Source organism: Tamandua tetradactyla, chromosome 15 (assembly GCF_023851605.1).
Source record: "Tamandua tetradactyla isolate mTamTet1 chromosome 15, mTamTet1.pri, whole genome shotgun sequence".
In the NCBI taxonomy this organism is placed as follows: Eukaryota; Metazoa; Chordata; class Mammalia; order Pilosa; family Myrmecophagidae; genus Tamandua; species Tamandua tetradactyla.
In genome coordinates, this window is record NC_135341.1 from 86803462 (window position 1) to 86823608 (window position 20147).

General features: G+C 39.8%; 1 protein-coding gene across 2 annotated transcripts in view; it reads left to right on the top strand.

Moving 5' to 3' along the window:
* Positions 1-20147, top strand: part of PLS1 (plastin 1) — a 123621-nt gene that overhangs the window by 14835 nt on the left and 88639 nt on the right. Inside the window, exon 1 of one of the 2 annotated variants that reach the window (XM_077130314.1) lies at positions 17910-18087. The exons of the other annotated variant lie outside the window; for it this stretch is intronic. The gene's annotated coding sequence lies outside the window, so the exon portion shown is untranslated. Of the gene's footprint in view, positions 1-17909; positions 18088-20147 lie in introns of those variants that run through there. 2 annotated transcript variants of the gene reach the window in all.

The following is a 20147-nucleotide window of genomic DNA, read 5'->3' on the forward strand; positions in this document are numbered from 1 at the left end:
TTGTCTTGTACCTGATCTTAGGGGGAAAGCTTTCAGTCTCTCTCCATTGAGTAGGATGCTGGCTATTGTTTTTTCATATATTCCCTTTATCATATTGAGGTAGTTAACTTTGATTCCTATCTTTTGTAGTGTTTCTATCAGAAAGGGATGCCAAATTTTTTCAAATACTTTTTTCAGCATCAGTCAAGATGGATCATGTGATTTTTCCCTTTTGATTTGTTAATGTGCTGTGTTATGTTAACTGATTTTCTTGTGTTAAACCATCCTTGCATTCCTGGTATAAACGCCTCTTGGTCATGGTATATAATTCCTTAATGTGCTGTTGGATTTGATCTGCTAATATTTTATTTAGAATTTTTGTATCTACGTTCATTAGGGAGATTGGTCTGGAGTTTTCCTTTCTTATACCATCTTTACCTGGTTTTGGTATTAAAATGATATTAGTTTCATAAATGAGTTAGGTAGAGTTCCTTTTTCCTCAATTGTTTTGGAAAAGTGTGAGCAGAATTGATGTTAGTTCTTTATAGGTTGTTTGATTAAATTCCCTTGTGAAGCCATCTGGCCTTGGGCTTTTCTTTATAGGGAAATTTTTGATGACTGATTGAATCTCTTTACTTGTGATTGGTTTGCTGAGATATTCTATTTCTTCCTGAGTCAGTGTAGCTTGTTTGTTGTCTCCAGGAATTTGTTCATTTCATCTAGTTTGTTGGTGTATAGTTGTTCATAGTATCCTCTTATGATTTCTTTCGTCTCTTCAGGGTCTCTGGTAACTCACCCCTTCTCATTTCTGATTTTGATGATTTGGATCCTCTCTGTTTTTCTATTTGTCAGTCTTGCTAATGGCCCATCAATTTTATTGATTTTCTCAAAGCAGCAACTTTTGGTTTTATTGAGTCTTTCTATTGTTCTTTTGTTCTCCTATTCATTTATCTCTGCTTTAATTTTTGTTATTTCTCTTCTTCTATTTGCCTTGGGGTTATGTTGCTGTTCTTTCTCAAGTTCCTCCAGATGTGCTGTTAAGTCCTCAATTTTTGCCATTTCTTGTTTTTTTATAGCGGCATTTAGAACAGTAAATTTCCCTCTCAGCACAGCCTTTGCCACATCGCGTAAATTCTGATAAGTTGTATTCATATTTTTATTTACCTCCAGATAGCTGCTGATTTCTCTAGCAATTATTCTCTGACCTGCTGGTTGTTTAAGAGTGTGTTATTTAATCTCCATAATTTGCATATGTTCTCATTGTTTGGTGGTTACTGAGATCCAGCTTAATCCCATCATGATCAGAAAAGTGTTTTGAACAATTTCAATGTTTTTAAATTTATAAAGACCTGTTTTGTGCCCCAGAATATGATCTATCCTGGAGAATGTTCCATGAGCACTAGAGAAGAATGTATAACTTTGTGTTTTGGAGTGCAATGACCTGTATATGTCTGTTAAGTCTAATTCATTTATCACGTTATTTAACTTCTTTATTTCCTTGTTGATCTTCTGTCTGGTTGTTCTGTCTATAGAGGAGAGTGATGTATTGAAGTCTGTTACTATCATTGTTGAAACATCTATCACTCCCTTCAGCTTTGCCAATGTCTGTCTCATGTACGTTGGAGTTCCTTGATTGGGAGCATAAATAATTATGATTGTTATTTCTTCTTGGTGAATTGACCCTTTAATTAATATATAGTGCCCTTCTTTGTCTCTTATGATGTCTTTACATTTAAAGTCTATTTTGTTTGATATTAGTATAGCTATTCCTGCTTTCTTTTGGTTACAACTTGCGTGGAAAATACTTTTCCATTCTTTCACTTTCAATCTATTTGTATCCTTGTGTCTAAAATGAGTCTCTTGTAAACAGCAAATAGCTGGATTGTGTTTCTTAATCCATTCTGCCAATCTGTATCTTTTAATTGGTAAGTTTAGTCTCTTAACATTCAAGGTTATTACTAAAAATGCACTTCTTGATTCTACCATCTTATCTTTTTAATTTTGTTTGTCAGATCTATATATTCTTTTCCCTCTTTCTGTTTGTATTCTTTAAATTACCCTAAGTGGTACTCTTCAATTCTGTGCCCTCCTCCAGACCTCCCTCACCTGTCTTTTTTTTTTCCAGCTGGCAGAACTCCTGTTATTATTTCTTGTAGGGCTGGTCTCTTGTTGAGAAATTCTTTCAGGACTTGTTTGTCCATGAAAACTTTAATCTTTCCCTCAGTTTTGAAGGACAGTTTGGGTGGGTACAAAATTCTTGGCTGGAAGTCTTTCTCTTTCAGGATCTTGAATATATCATATATCTGCCTTCTTGCCTCCAGGGTGCTAGCTGGGTAATCTGAACTCAGTCTTATTTTATTTCCCTTGTATGTAGTAGATTGTTTTTCTCTTGCCACTTTCAGGATTTTCTGTTTCTCTTCACCATTTGACAGACTGATTAGAATGTGCCTTGGGGAAGGCCTGTTTGGATTTATTCTGTTTGGAGTTCTTTGGGCTTCTTTGACTTGTATGTTTATGTCCTATATGAGGGTTAGAAAGTTTTCCCCCATTATATCTTCAACTATTCTACGTTGCCCTTTATTCTTCTCTTCTCCTTCTGGGACACCATTGATTCTTATATTTGCGTGCTTTGTTTTGTCTATCATTTCCCTGAGTTCCCATCTTTTTTTTGCCATTTGCTGTTTTGAGTCTTTGAAGTCAGTTATCCTGTCCTCTATATCACTTATTCTTTCTTCTGTCTCTTCAAATCTGTTGTTGTGTGACTCTAGTACTAATGTTTTTTATTTGGTCAACAGAGTCTTCAATCTCTGTGATATCTGCTGTTTTTCTATTTATTCTTTTAAATTCCTCTTTGTGCTCTTCTGTCTTCTTGATCTCCTTTATGTCATTTGCTATCCCACTTATTTTATTAAGTAGAGTTGTATGAACATCTTTGAGTAGTTGTTCCAATGTCTGTGTCTCCTCTGGTGTTTTAATTTGGTCATTAGGCAGGACTAATATATCTGCCTGCATTGTGACATGCTCAGTGATCTTCTGTCTTCATGGCTTGTAAATGTCTTGATGGATTTCCTTTGGGAGTTGATTTCTTTCAGTAGTTTAAGGCCTTGTGTTTGCGGTATGGTTGAACACAGGGAGCAGGGCACAGGGCGCAGCACTCATTACTGTGATTGGTTACAGGGCAGGTATAGGTGTAGGTTGGGGATGTTACACTGATGCTTGTGAATGTGGGCGCCCAGCAGCCAGGGAGGATGTAGCTGGGGGTACACCGGTCTGGGGGGGTGTAACCCTGGCATGCACTGGTCTAAGGCATGGGGTCCTTTGTGACATTGTAACTATGGAAAAGTATAATTAGTAGGAAACTCTTAGCAATTTAAAAAATTCAGTTTCCTCTGGAAGATGATCTGAAATTTAACTGAAGCTATATTTCCTGAGCAAGGGCTTAATCATGTTGGAAGATGATCAGATTAAGCAGTAGCATTTATTTTGTATGACTGTTTATAGCATGTAATCTAAGGGCAAAGCCAAAGATGCATTGTTCACTGCTTTAAATGTAACTAATGTTACATTTAATGTTTTTATGTTTAATGTATTTATGTTTAAATATTTGTTATATTTAATGTTATATAATGTTATTTTGTTTCTAAGAAAACAATAACATTAGTAGAAATTCAAATTAACTTTAAGAATTCTGCAGCAGTGAGGCAGTGAGGGTCTAACTTACTGAGCACTTCCACCTGTGTCAGGCAGGGTCATCAGGAGGCAGCCACCGCCCTGAGGGACATCACCATTTGGCCTGACCCGTTGAGTAGAACTGAGATTTGAGCTCAGGGTTGTGAAAACTGAGACCCCACTGTCCTCCAGGCCCCAGAGTGTGCAGCGGTTTTAAATGAGTGTCAAAGGACTCAGGCGTGAATTCTTATCTCACTGGATGTTTTGCTGCCAACCAGAGGAGATAGCATCTCTCAGTGCTCCAGACCCCACAAAATCACTCCGTCCATTGACAGCATTCTTGTGGATGGCTGAGGATGGAGAACTGAGCCAGCGCTTCCTGGGGCCCCATGTCCCTGCATCTGTACCTGGATAACTCCTCGCACACGTGCACGTGTCTCCTGAAAATGAAGCAGGAAAGGAGCTATGTGAAAGAACACACAGCTAAGGCTTTTGTGTTTGTTCACTGTTCAATGATTGTCTCAGCCAACTCTTTATCAACAAGTGAATGAAATAGCGGATTTGGTTTTAAATACTTCTCTTGAACAGAAGCAGGTGTGGCAATAATCTGTAAATGCACTGGAAATGAAATAATAAAGTTGCGTAGCTACCTAACCGGGGAAGGTTGGAAATTTTCCCTAGTTATGCAGGTAATTCTTGTAAACTACCCAAGCTGGTTGATCACAGACCGATACAAGGTTTCTTTCTGCTCACCGTCTGTATTAGTCAGGATAGGGTAAGGCAGTGCTGCAGTAACAAATTAATGCTGAAATTACAGTTGATTTCTCACTCACATAAATGTCTGTGTGTTGGCTGTTCTCCAGAGCAGCTCATCTACATGCAATGATTCAGAGATCCAGGCTGCAGTGATTTTTGGATTCTGCATTCCCTGGGGCCTCCAGGTTTCCTCAGCAGGAGAAGGTGAGCTAGAAGGTTGCATACCAGCTTTAAAATGCTTTGGCCTAGAAATGACAGAAGCCACTTCTTACAGCTCATTGATTAGAATTAGTCACGTGCCCCTCCTTAATACAAAAGACAGGGAAATGAAGGGAAACGTGTGGGCGCGCAAAGAACTATAAATGTCTTTGGTCCATCCTTTTTAAGAGAATTGGTTAAATGGTTTTCAAAAAGTCTCTTTGCAGTAAAGAGAGTAAAGGATACTGAAATATTTGGTGATTCTTATCTCCTAATAAGCCAATAAAATTTCTAATAATTTATATGACTGATTCAGCAGCCTGATTTCCATTTGTGGATATAGCTAGGCCTTCTAAGGAGCTAATAATAAAGTTTACTTTTTTAACATCATAATTCTTCAGGTGATCATGCTGATCATTAAAACCTGGATTTATTGAGTGTCTTCTGTGTGCCAGGCATAGAATTTACTGTGTTGTTTTGCATGGATTAAATTAATTTAGATTAAGGACTGCGATTTCACCTCCTTGATAAATATTTTCCAATTCCATCAACTTGCCTTACTTGACATGGCACCTGGATTAGACCACTCACCATGCTGGTGACTCCCCTGGTGTAAAAGCAGGCTATTACTACACAACCTTACAGATGAGACTCCTTTTGTTGAATCTGACTCTCTGACAGATTATAGAGGGACCTAATATTTACTGTGATTTGTATTATCCTTATATACATGCAACTTCAGACTTCTTAAGCCTTTTCAGCAGCAATATCTAAAAATAAGTCTGTGGTGAACTAGAATCATGAGATGGTTTTTAAAATATAACTTCTTATTGTGGCAAATTATATATAATCTAAAACTTACCATTTTACTCTAAGTGTACAGTTCAGTGGCCTCACTTAAATTCACAGCGTTGTGCAGCTGTCGCCACCATCCAATACCAGAACTTTTCTATCAGAAGCTCTGTGCCCATTAAACAATAACTCCCCTTTCCTCTCACCCCATTCCTGGTATCTCTAATCTGCCTCATTTCCCTATGAATTTGCCTATTACAGATGTTTCATAGGAGTGGAATCATACAGTATTTGTCATTTTATGTCTGACTTCTTTCTCTTAGCATAATGTTTTCAAGGTTTCATTGATGCATCAGAACTTCATTCTTTTTAATGGCTGAATACTATTCCATTGTGTATATAGACCATATTTTGTTTATTCATCTGTTGATATACGCTTGAGTTGTTTGCACCTTTTGAGCAATTGTGACTAATGCTGCTGTAAACATTTTTGTATAAATCTCCATTTGAGTTCCAGTTTTAGTTTTTTGGGGTATATTGCCAGGAGTGGGATTGCAGAGTCACATGGTAATTCAGTTGGACTTTTGAGGAACCACCAAAGTGTTTTCCACAGGTGGATGTACCAGGACCCAATTTCTCCACATCCTGTGTCCACACGTTATCTTCCATTTCTTTTGAAGTGGGATCACATTGTGGTTTTGATTTTAATTTCACTGTGACTAATGAAGAGCATCTTTTCATGTACATATTGGCTTAATTTTACTTTTTTATATATGTGAGCAAAGATAGTCACCTCCAACTCTAACTCAGTATAAATGGTGTAGTGAGGTCGTCCCCTTGTCTGAACTGGCTGAATTAAGTCCTCGGATGGATTTACAATGGGACGATGCATCAGGACCAGAGCAAAAGACACGTTTGTGTTTAGACATCGAGATCTAAAAATGTTCTCTGATTTGTGACAAATGATGTGAAAGTGATCCATAGATCATATTCTGAAGGGATCATGGCCGGTCACTGCAGGGGCCGATGCACGGTGGCTGCAGTCTCAGCCCTGCCTCCAGCGTTCTTTCAGTTACATTGGTAGAAATGGTTACATCTCGAGCACACTCGACCTGTGAAATACTCCTAGTGGACTACTTCAGACTTCCCTTCTTTAAATTTTGGACCTATTTTATGTTGAACAAGGAGGAAAAAGGACTACAGAAACCATTCTTGCCCCGCGAGATCTCTGGGAAGAAAAGCAAAGTGGGATCTGCTATATTTTACTTTTTCATTTCATGCTAACCTTGGGAGGGGAGAGGTGTGAAAGAGATAGAAGAATTTTGAAAATCAACTATTTGCCTTGACACTGACTCACTGATGTAATCTGCTAGGTGGATGTGGAGCTCAGCAGGCTTCCAGACCTGTGCCTTTGGGGGGCACGTCTCTGGCAGCAAGTCTCTGGCTGTGCCACGGCTGTCCTTTGATAGTGGCATGACAGGACTCTCAGCCAGTTCATTGTAATGCAAAGAAGAGATGACTCAAGACAAGACAAAATCTGTGTACATTTTTATTACACAGTGATGGTTTCCTAATTAAGCAATAATTCTGTAAGCTTTTTTGTTGGCTTTCTGATTGCTAAATGAAGAGAGCTATCAGGTCACAGGGTCTTTCCGAAAATAATAAACTTTTATATGCCTTATATAAAATTTTAAATTAAGTATGCCATAAAATTCTACCTTTGGTAACTTCTGATTGTGGAACTTTTGTACTACCAGGACAATAACACAGGATATTGTTGCTTGTTCCTTTTTCTTTTATGAATACTGATCTTTTCAAGAATGAGAAAAGAGATTTCTTTTTTATTTTGAGTTCCTCACCCTCTTTCTCCTTGCCCTCCACAAACGTGGGCAATTTTGAGTTAAGCACTTGCTTTTGTCTTTGATTCCTGCAATTATGGTTCATAACTGTTTTAGTTTGTAAGCTGCTGGAATGCAATATACCAGAAACAGAATGGCTTTTTAAATCGGGAATTTATTAAGTTGGAAATTTACAGTTCTAAGGCCGTGAAAATGTCCAAACTAAGGCATCCAGGGAAAGATTCCTTGACTCAAGAGGGCTGATGATATTCAGGATTTCCCTCTCAGCTGGAAAGGCACATGGCAATGTCTGCTAGATTTCTCTCCAGGCTTCTTCAGTGGCTTCCCCATGGGTGTTTTCTTTCTTCATCTCCAACAATCTCTGGTTCTATAGATTCTAAAGCATTTTCCAAAATAGTTTCCTCATAAAGGGCTCCAGTAAGCAATCCCACCTTGAATGGGTAGAGACACATCTCCATGGAAACTAATCAAAAATTACTCCGACAATTGGGTGGGTCACATCTCCATGGAAACAACAGAAAAAAGATGCCATCCAGCATTATTGAGTGAGGCTTAAAGGACATGGCTTTTTGGGGGTACACAATAGCTTCAAGCTGGTACAATGACTGAGAATAGAAGCAATCACCATCTGAGGGGAGAAAAAAACAGATGTTTCTTTCTTTCACCAGCAAACTGTTATAATTTGAATTCAGGGACACATCAGGAAATCAGCAGGAGCAAGATAGTATGCTCTGTGGAGAATGGATGGCAGGAACTCATGAGGACTCTGGCAAACTTGAATGTTCATACCTTTTCTAGAGGGCAGAGCTGCCACTGGCTGTAGCTAGTATTACCAGGTGGGCATATGAGCCCAGTATTTCCAGGCCCTCTGATTTTAAAAGAGAAAATAGAAATTTGAATTTTATGCTAATTTCCTAATTTTTATATTTTGACCCCAAATTAAAAAATAAATCACTCCACAGGCCACAGAGGACACATGTCCAGGCAGGATTTGGTCCGTGGTGCCGTTTTGTCATTCAGGAGAGCTCTGTTTGGTGAATTAGAAACCACAAGAGTGACAAGATAAGTGCCCCACAGTATGGAGGCTATAGAACTCAAGACGTATCATAGGTTTTAACCTCTTTACTCTTCCACCGAAGGGGTTGTGTTTTAATTCTGCTGCACTTCTTTAGGAAAACCTTTTACGTCCAGATTTACATCCTGGAAAAGGGGGACTGGCAGGGGTGTCGATCCCTGTTGAAGGTTCCTGGAGCTGGATGGGCCTGGGCTGATGGATGGAGAGTGGCTGCCCTGAAGGGCTTGAAGGCAGAGTGTCATCTGAGAATTGAGACAGACCCCAAAGCATCCCTCTGCGGGGGCAGCTGGGCTCCCCCCCAGAGGGTGGTCAAGAGTTTTGCTAAGCTGAGCAGTGGGTGGGAGGGAACTGTTGTGAATCCCAGACAGGTCTGGATTCGCCTGGAGAAGCAATCTAGGCTGAGTTTCCTGAAGGTCCTATATCCTCTTTTCTCCATTCAAACCATTTGGTGACAACTGCGTACATTCTTTAGCAGTAGGAACATTATACACATTGCACATTTGATGTCATCTGGCTTCAGCATTATATCTTAGATAAGACAGGGTCACTCTGTTTCCATAATGAGATCATAGCCTTTGGAATTCCTAGTTATGTTCCTTATCATTTCCATAATCATTATCCTGCTGAATGCTTTGGGTTGAAGAGGCTGATAATTCATATTACTTACCCCTTTCTTCTCTGAACCCATTGAGAAATAGATTTAAATCTCTCAGAGTTCAAAATATCAACTTTAAACTTGATGGAGCTGGATTTGGATTGTAGCTTGGCATGACCAAAGAGTTTTCTTAATACCCTTTGTATTAGGGTTCTCTGGGAAACAAAACCAAGAGAAGATATCTATAAATATTATGAGATTTTATAAAAGTGTCTTACACAACCATGGGCATGCACGAGTCCAAGTTCTATAGGGCAGGCTGCAAGCTGGAAACTCTAGTGAAGGTTTTCAGTGAATTCCCCAGGAGAAGCTGGCTGAAGTAAAGATGAAAATTCTCACTACTGCCTGCTGAAGTCATCACTTCTTTTAAGGCCTTTGAATGATTGGATGAAGCACTGCTGAAGGCAGTCTCAGTTGATTGCAGATGTAATTGTCTGTAGATGCAGTCAACAAACTGATGATTTAAGTCCATGAAGTGTCTTCACAGAGACAGTTAGGCCAGTGCTTGCTTGACCAAACAACTGGGCACCATTTCCTGGCCAAGCTGACACATGAGCCTACCCATCACACCGTCCTTCCCAGAATTTAGCTTACCCACCTGTGCCAGTTTGAAACTGTTATGTATGCCAGAAAAGACATGTTCTTTTCCTCATCCAATCTTGTGGGGACAGACCTATTGTTTAGGTTGGAACCTTTTGATTAGGTGGTTTCCATGGAGATGTTGCACACCCAATTGTGGGTGTGACCTTCGATGAGATGGTGATGTGACCCCTGCCCATTCAAGGTGGATCTTGATTGTTTACTATATTCTTTAAATGGGGAAATGTTTAGAAAAAAGTTTAGACACAGAAATTTGGAAATAGAAGCCCCAGGTGCCAGGAGCTGAGAGAGCCAACAGAATCTAGACAGGAACCAGAGCCCAGCAGACTTCACCATGTGCCTCCCCATGAGATGTTAAGCTAAGAAATGAAACCCAAAGTTTTGCCTTGGAGCAGCTAAGTCAGGACCACAGATGCCTAAAGAGAAAGCCACTGGAATCAGAAGTGAAAGACAACAGAACTGGGGACAAGGTCCAGCAGACCAGCCATGTGCCTTCCCATGGGACAAACATTGGCCTCTCTTCAGAGTTGATGTATCTTTCTCTGGATGCCTTAGTTTGGATGTTTTTAAGGCCTTAGAACTGTAACATAACGTAATCAATCCCGAATATAAAAGCCATTCCATTTCTGCTGTATTGCATTCCAGCAGCTTTAGCAAACTAAAATACCACCCACCCCAGGCACACCTGTTGGACTCTGGGTTGCTTCAGAACAGTGATGTTAGCCCTTTAGCTCCACTCAGTATGGCAGTGGTTCTCAAGGTGTGATCCCCAGACCAGCAGCATCAGTATCACCCGGAACTTGTTAGAAATGCAGATTTTTGGTTCTCACCCAGACAAACCAAATCAGAGACTCGGGATGGAGTCCAACAGTCTATGTTTTAACAAGCTCTCTGTGATGCTGATGCAATAAGATGTGAGAAGCATCAGTGTAGAGGCATGAGGGTCAGTGGACCCAAGATGCTTACCCTCCCAGCAATGAGGTAACTCAGTTTCCCTTCTTTGGGGAGAATGAGTAGAGTGTGGAGAAAGAGACCATAGCACTACTCTAACAAAAAAGACCCTCATGGAAATATAAAGATAGGAGAGCGAATTTCCCCAAGAAATAATCCTGCCCTCCCTAGAGGGTTGTAGTCTGAGAAGAACCAGCGGAGGCAAACATGAAGACTTTCTCCAAATGCCCCCTTTCCCACCTGTTGATGTTCTCTACCTTTTCTAAGAAGGACAAAGGAGAGAAACGGAGTGATGAAGGAATAAACACTAGCTGGGAGGAAGAACACCAAAAGAGAGAAAATAATAAAATAGGTATTTTGCATGCTGTTTTTGTTTGTTAAAGCTGCCGGAATGTGATATACCAGAAAAAGAATGGCTTTTATAAAGGGGATTTATTAAGTTGCAAGTATACAGTTCTGAGGCCATGAAAATGTCCAAATCAAGACACCAACAAGAGGTTACCTTCACTCAAGAAAGGCTAATGCTGTCCGGAACACCTGTCAGCTGGGAAGGCTCCTGGCTGGCGTGTGCTGGGGTCTTTGGGTTCTGGACACCTCTCTCAACTGGGAGGGCACATGGTGATGTCTGCTGTTCCCCAGGGGTGTTTTCCCTCTGCATCTCCAAAGGTCTCTGGCTCTGTGGACTCTGAACCTCTTTCCAAAATGGTTCCCTCTTGAAGGACTCCACCTGGAATGGGTGGAGAGACACATCTCCATGGAAACAACTTAATCAAAAGGATCCCACAGAGTAATATTCAATGAGGATTAAAGAACATAGCTTTTCTGGGTACATAATAATTTCAAACCAGCAAACATGCCATCCAGAATAATTCTTTGCAATTAAACACTTATTTTTGTGTTTTGTTAATTAAATTTTTAGTTTCTGATTTTTTTTTCTAGTTATAACTCCAACCAAAGGCCATTTGGCTGTTATGTTGTGTCCCTTATCATCAGCGTGGACTCAGTGACCTCAGTAGTGTTTGCTTCCCATTTGTGTCTATTAATTTTCATCTTATCGAATTGCATATATTGTTTTCAGTGACATCTGTTGCATAATTACTTATGTCCATCATATTCACCTGACCGTTGAGATTTTTATCTTGAATTGCAATCTTGAGCTGGTCATTTAATTTTGTTTTCAAGTCTTCAAATAAAAATGGAGGCCTGGTTAGCCACTAAAATACCCAGTGATGGTAGGGTTTTTCCCAACTATTTATGTAATTGGCATTTTGTGTTCTTCTATGAAAAAAGAAATAAATATCCTAATATTTAGGACATTGTTTTCCTAAAATGTCTTCTGCTTGAGCCAAATTTTTTTGAGTCTTTCGAGTAAAACTGTGTCTCCTTGGGTCTGTACAGCTGCAAGAGATTTGGAAGATACAGTTCCTTACTCCTCCACCCAGCCACCGCCCCCAGTGCAGTCTCTTGTAAACGGACTCAATTTCATGCATTCAGAGCAGAAGTTAGTTTCTATTAAATATTTAATCTTTCCAGATATTACTACAGGAATAAAAAAATGCTAATGAATTCAGAATTTTCCCCCTTTCTCACCATTCCTCCAAGGGGACTTTGCAAATACTTTTTTATTCTCTGAAAAACTCTGAGTTTTGATTCTCTCTAGATTACTGCGCCCCACCCTATAAGTTCTGGATGAGAACATTCTGGAGTAAGGCCCAGGAATCTGCATTTAAAATCAGCTCCACAGGTTGACCTTGCGACTGCTGATGAGAATTGCTGCACCTACTGCTGTCTGCATTTCGTGTCTGTGGGCAAAGGCACCCTGCTGCATATTGCTCAGAATTTTGAGGATTTTTATTATTGTTGTGTGCTCTTTTCTTTTTCAAGCTGCTAAACTCAATATGTGACTAACTCCCAATATGTATAGCTATCCTATTAGAGGATGTTCTACTTTGCTAGCTGCCAAAACATGATATACCAGAAACGGAACGGCTTTTTAAAGGGGGAGTTTATTAAATTGCAATTTTACAGTTCTAAGTCTATGAAAATGTCCAAATTAAGGCATCCAAGGAAAGATACCTTGGTTCAAGAAGGCCGATGATGTTCAGGGTTTCTCTCTCAGCTAGGGAAGCATATGGCGACATCTGCTCACTTTCTCTCCTGGCTTCTTCAGTGCTTCTTTGGGGCTCTGTCAGTTCTGGTGGCTTTGAAGCTTTTTCCAGAATGGTTCCCTCTTAAAAGGGCTCCAGTGAGCAACCCCACCTTGAATGGGTGGAGGCACATCTCCATGGAAACCATCTAATCAAAAGTTAGTACCCACAAGTGGGTGGGTCCCATCTCCATGGAAACAATGAAAAAGCTCCCACCCAGCAATATTGAATGAGGTTTAAAGGACACAGCTTTTCTGGGGCACATGATAGATTCAACCTGGCACAGAGGGAAAACTTCTTTAGGGAGAGTTGTAAAGCCAGCATGGCTGTCCCCTTCCCCCGTGCGCACACTGCTTCCTCGCATCGTGACTCCCGAACTGTAGCTGTTCTCTCTTTTGGGCAATCTAAGGTCAAGGTGATATGGACATCCTGTGCTGGATAAATTGGTTTGAACCAGTATTAGTTTTCTATTACTCCCATAACAAATTATCACAAATGTACTGGCTTACCCAACACAAATTTATCACCTTACCGTTCTTAAGGTCAGAAGTCCGCGGTGTGTCTCACCAGCAAAAGTCAGCATGTCTGCAGGGCTGTGTTTCTTTCTGGAGGCTCTGGGGAAGATCTTTTTCTTTGTTGTTGGTGGAATTCAGCGACTTGTGGAGTGGTACTGAGATCCCCGTTTTCTTGTTCTCTGTAAACCGAGGCTGTTCCCAGCTCCTCGGCACTCCTTGGCTCGTGGTACCTCCCTCCATCTTCAGAGCCTGCACGGTGGGTCTGGTGCCTCTTCTCCAAACCCGTCCTCCTCTGCTTTCGTCCCATGTCAGATGACATCGTCACAGGTTTCGTGGGAGTGGGCCATTCATTCTGCCTGTCCCAAAGCCTTGGTTGACAAATAGGATAGCAGTGATTGTCCTTACCGGCAGCACTCCAGTCATTCATACTGATGTACGTGAGAAACTTTGACTTAATTGGCTGTTTTTTGAAATGATATCATTTCGGGGTCACTTGTAGATACAAGCAGTTTTGGATAGGAAGTTTCAGGACTCTGTATCTAGTCAATCGGAGCTGCAACAACACTTACCTTTGGTGAATAGCAAAGGCAGATAATGCATGTTAAACCTGCTTCTCTGATAATTTAGCTTGAGAACAAAATAATAATGTGAAGTGGGCATAACTCATTCAGCCAGGACATTTGCTTTCAGTTTCTCACAGCATGCCATATGCTCTCCAGCTTCTGCCACTTTGTTCATTCACTTCCAGAGTCTGCCCTTCCCCAGGTCTCTGTAATAATACACATTTATGACAAGTTTTGACACCTAGTCATTCTAGGAAACATTTTTCAAGGTACTGAAAGCATAACATTGACCCATTTTTCCCCCAAGAACTGAATTAAAATAGAAAGAATCCATGTTGTCTGCTCTCTTTCAAGGGCTGTTTTTGAGGCTTTCTCTATGTTTTCTTCCATAGATCTGTTTAGCATTAATGAGACTCTGAAGAATCTTGGATACAGTAGGTACTCAATTAATTTTATTACTACATGTTAATTACTACATGTTACTACTACATGTTAATTTTTTCTCATGGGCAGGCACTGTAATTTGATTTGAGATACTAAACTGAAATAATTGTTATTCTATTATCTATGCACCAAAATTCTGTAAGATATGTGTATTTATTGTTTTTTTTTACAAAATTTTTAACGAAAGAGCATGGCTGAGAATGTCTGAATTAAGTGAGTAACCCTGAGATTGTTAGAGATGTGGCTTCCAACTCATCTTTTACTGAATATTTTAAATTCCTATTCTGTCTGATTACCTAGTGGTGCATAGGGGGCAAGGGAGTAAACCTTTTCATTTATGCATGTAATAGACATGCATAAAAACATTCAAATCATGAGTGTACAGCCTGATGACTTTTCACATACTGATACTGCCACGAAACCAGCACTGAGATAAAAAGAAAAGCCAGAACTTTACCAGCACCTAGAAATTCTCCTGCTTCCTTCCACTCTGAAGGGTAGTCACCATCCTAAGGCCTTAGAACTTCGGAAATGGGCTGTTTTTAAATACAGAACAAATAGTTACAGATACCATGGCAATACTTCTGATAAACAGATGTCCTCAAGTAAGTAAATGTCAATTTACAGAGATTTTTAAAAAAAAAATATTTGTATTGATTAAATCTTCACACACATACAGTCCATACGTGGCATACAATCAGTGGCTCACCATATCATCAGATAGTTGTGTATCCATCACCATGATCATTTTTTAGAACATTTGCATCAGTCCAGAAAAAGAAATAAAAAGAAAAAAGAAAAATCTCACACATACCATATCCCTTTCCCCTCCCTCTCATTGACCAGTAGTATTTCCATCTACCCAATTTATTTTGCCCTTTGTCCCCTATTATTTATTTGTTTATTTCTATCTATTTTTTTTTTATCATCTGTCCATGTCCTGCATATAAGGAGCATCAGACACAAGATTCAGGTACCTCCCTGTAGCCAGTGCCAGTTTCAGGTACTTCCCTCCAGCCATTCCAATGCACCATAAACTAAAAAAGGGATATCTATATAGTGCATATGAATAACCTCCAGGATAACCTCTTGTTCTCTATTTGAAATCTCTCAGCCACTGAAACTTTATTTTGTCTCATTTCCCCCTTTTGGTCAAAAAGGCTTTCTTAATCCCTTGATACCGGGTCCCAGCTTATCCCGGGATTTCCACATTGCCAGGGAGATTTACACCCCTGGGAGTCATGTCCCACGTAGAGGGGGAGGGCAGTGAGTTCACCGTCAAAATGACTTAGAGAGGACACATCTGAGCCACAAAACAGGTTCTCTGGGAATGAATCTTAGGCCTAATTTTAAGTAGGCTTAGCCTATCCTTTGCAGGAATAAGTTTCATAGGGGTGAGCCCCAATATTGAGGGCTCAGTCTATGGATTTGGTTGTCCCCACTACTTGCGAGAATATCAGAAATGCTCCAGATGGGGAAGTTGAATATTTCCTCCTTTCTCCCCAGTGCCTCAAGGGGACCCTGCAAATGCTTCTTTAGTCACTGCCCAAATTACTCTGGTACAACAGATATTTTCTTTCTTACGTGGCTCCTGCTCTGAAGGTGCATTTAGACACAGTACGGTAAATTCTTTTCTAAATGTTCTTTTCTAAGTGTTCTTGCTTTATCAGGGAGTTTTAGTTACATAAGTAACTTTGAGTCAGATTATTATTTTCAAATATTTATTGAGTTTGCCCGGTAATGGCACAAACAATTCACGCCTTGAGTATTGAGGTTGTTAAAACTGCACCCTGTAATTGACCCTGATTCTTGACTCGACACCGCATCAGTTTCCACATAATTCTTACTGAGATCAAATTAATGTATTTTCTCTGGAATTTTGCTTGAGGCTCATAGTAGGTACTCAGGAAAAACCTGCAGTCAGCAGAGGGGCACCCACCATACTGCATTATCTGTCTCCCACAGTACCCACTGAAGTGGGAATTCAGATTGCTTGTGATGAGATGAAATGACTAAAGTATTAGAAACGCATTAGGGTTGGATTCAGGGCCGTAAGGTCCCTTGTTTTCCATTTGAAAGTATTCATTCTTTGTTTGTTGAAGCATTGTTTCTAAAAATAAAACATTGGAAACCATACACGTTACCAAAATAGGAGAATACGTAAATGAATCATAATGTGGACTGTTGTGAATCATGAAAGGCATGTTTTCTAAGAATGCATAATGAGATGGGAAATTTCTTACTTACTGTTAAGTAGAACAGTATAAAACTAATAAATAGCAAAATACCAAATTAGTAAAAAAAGAAAAAGTATATTCATACACATGTTAGGATGTATGAAGAAAGTCTAAGAAAGTCTAGAAATTCATAACACATCCGCCCTGCTTGTTTCTAAATGACGTGCTTGAGAGCATTTGAATTTTCTTATCTTCCAAATACTTTCTCATTTTGTCTGTTACCTTTCAAACATCAGAAAATAGCCATACTGGCACCTTTATCAAAAAAGAAGATAACCTATTGGACAGGTCATTGTTTTTTCTGATAGCCAGTGAAGTCCTTTGGGAAACCAGACATAATAAACACACGTTTTACTCAACTGTTTAGCAGAATTCCATACAACAACAGCAGGATTATAAGCATTCATAAATGATGCGTCTTGGAATGATGGAATTTTTGATGCAAGAAATAGTCATGGTCATCTCATTTAATTTTCAATTTAGAAATCCTGAAAATGTCATCCTCTGCCCCTTTTTTGCCCCCCAAAACGTGGTTTGAGTCTGTGCTGGAGTGAGCCGGGAAAGAGCATCTCAGAACTTCAGGTCAACCTGGGACCTCTTTGCCCAGTATATCTTGACGCAAAATTTGTCTCTTGGCTCTAGCTCTACCATCTTATGACCTTCTTAGACCAAAGTCTAAGCTTTCTTCAATATAGATTAGTTTCCATTTTCTAGAACTTCATATACAAGAAATGATACGGTGTGCTCTTGTTTTTAGCTGGCTCAGAAGATAAAAACTCTTAGCTTTTTCTTTCACTTTATGAAGCAGTTTTATAACATCCATTCTTTACTTTTATGGAAATATCATAAAAGATGTTTCATACTTCCTCTTCAGAGTATTAACCACTCAGTGAAAGTGGGTTGTAGGTTTTGTAAGTGAAACTGTTAATGCCTCCCTTAAAAGGTAGAATTGGACTATGACCTCTGAGACTGTTTCTAGCGTTGACAGCCTAATTCTATGTAATGTTTCCAGTTACTGTTCAAAACTAATTTTATACATTGGTTTGAAATTAATTCAGTGACTGTAACAAAAATTCAGCAGGGCATGGTTTTTATTTTTTATTTTTTTAACTTAACACAGTTTCTTGATTTTTTTCCAAGAATTGCAATGTATGTATAATTAAACTTAATAATTTTTCTTGTGATGAAAGCAACTTTGCCATTTCAAAATTAAAGTTATAAAATAATATTTATAAAAATAATGTGAGAGTTCATGGGGCAGCCCTGTTTCATAGGGAGGCGACCTGCCTGTGTAGCATTTATGTAAGCATTTAAGAATATCACAAAACATTTTTAGCACCACAGCTATAATCAAACAGAAATTGTGGTGACATCTACATTTTTGCCTCTTGATTTTTTTTTTATGGCTCCAAACCACACCCATGTTGCAGGTTAGCCTTTCAACTGAGACCAAGTTCTTTTGAGATTAAAATCTGTAATAGTAGGCAGAACACTTTTCAGTTTGGAGTTGCTTGTTTCCTTTGGCCAAATAGTGACTTTGGCAGAATATTATCTGAGGATAGATGCAGCTTAGAGAGATTGAATTTAAATCTTCTGAATTGTTTTCCTGGACCTTCAATTCTCAGGTGACAAGGCCAGCAGAAGCAGGTATGCAAAATTTGCCTTTATGTTAATAGCAATAATACAGCTTCAGATTCTGTGGCTGCCTTTTTATACAGCTGGAATTTTAAATTCAGAGCCCCCCATACCCGAAAAAAATTAATAAAGTGCATGTTTGCTTTGGGATTCTAGGTGACTTTGCATAATCAATACCATAGTGTGATGGTCACATAATTCTTAATTCTCTCTTAGTTCTGTTTTGAAAACTATTGCTTCTCTATGCAGCACTTGTTGGGTAAGAAAGGACTGTTTTCGTGTATGTAACACTGGGTAAAAAAAATTAAACAGAATTTTGGGTTGGGCTTTAATTTTGCTTTCAGTAATGAATACACTTAATTCTTTGGAAAATAGTGAAATGCCTGAATATACTATTTCTGTGCCACCTAGAACAGTGTATGTATTATTACTTCAGAGCCTGATGCTTTCAGTCTATTGAAACAGCTTTTCCAGTCTAGCATTTAATCCTGGATAAGCAAAACACCCTTTTTTTCCTAAGAAGATTCTACAGGTGTATAAAACAAATGTTAATAAAGGATATCTGCCATACTGGGATAAGATTATATCCAAGCATCTAGAGTCTGAAACACCTAGATTGAAATAGATTTTTTATATCATTACTTTTACTCGTCTACATTTTACACACTCTGGTGATTACACCTTTACTTGAAAGCCTTTTTCACTGTTTCGCTGAGGTGGGATAGGTGCCAAAGACTTTCAGAAAGACAGTTTCTTTATAAATTGTGTACACAGAAGCATGTAGCCTTTCACTTGTATATATTTTTAACAGTTTTTGAAGTTGGCTGAAGAACTGTATATCCTTCCCCTACCTGCTTTTGGAAGCTGCAGCAGCCTTTAGATCTTTTCTTAGAAAATGAGCAGTTCCCAGCCCATGTAAGGCTGAGAAGGTCTTGAATGATGCATGTCGAGGAAACTTGGAAACTGGTTCCACAAGTAATTTGCATAGGTCTTTGTGCCAAAGAATTGAAGACTCAAGAGTTTTCTTGGGAGGTCAGCTTTTAAACACCTTTGTGTAGTAACTTGAGCTCTAAAATCCAAGTAGAGAGTCGTCTTATCTGCTCAGCTTTGTGAAGCATTCAACCATTTAAACTTATTCATAAGAATAATATAATGCAGTTACTCTGTGCCTCTTCTTGGGAAAATGAACACATTATGACCTATTAACCCTGGACTGTGAGTGCCACGGAAAACATTTCACAGAGTTCTGAAAAAACCCTCATGACTTGATTGGGAACCAGAACCCCCTTTCCTCTGTTATGCCCCAGGACTCTTGCCAGTCCTTTCCTAATAAGCCAGCCAGCTGCTCTGCTGTGCTCCTGCAGGCGGGGAGAGAACATGCCTTTATGATCCCCACTTTAGATCAGTTTACCGCCCAAAGCATGATACCTGATTACCCTTATTATGTTACTTCGCAGAGTTGCGAAGTTAATAATGACCCCTCCCTCTCGGAGAACGTCGGCGTCCTGCTGCCTCACAGTCGGTGTTCCAGAAGCTCCGGGCGGGGCGAGGACCTGGTGGGAGCAGCAGGGGGGAGGCTGGCGGCGCTGAAAGCACAGACCCCCTCGGCTCCCCGGTCCTCCCCCGCTGGGGCCGGCCTGCCTGTGCTTTCTTCCAAGTGCTGATTGTAATCTCTGAAGCTCCTTGTGTCTGGTCGTGAGGTGCTTCAAGAATTGCGTACTTTTACCAGCCACTTTTGACCACGTTTCTATGAGAATTGAGGTTTTAGGGTTTTTTCTTTGCTTTTCCTTCCAAATGTTTCCAACCCAGTCCTAAATCTTGCAGGTTAGAAGAGGGGCTGTCGTGCGCCCGTGGAAACCAGCGGGGAGCAGAATCCCGACCTGCTTACCCCCTGCAGCATCCGGGGGGAGCTGTTTCTCCCTCTAAAAAGCTGGGGCCTCCAGGCTTTTTTCATTGCTCATCTCTCTTCAGTACAAAGTTTGTTTATTATCATATTCCTGTGCAGCTTAGTGCATGTGTGACACAGAGAGCACAGGGCACTGTTCATTGTTAATAACTATGAGTGTCAAGTT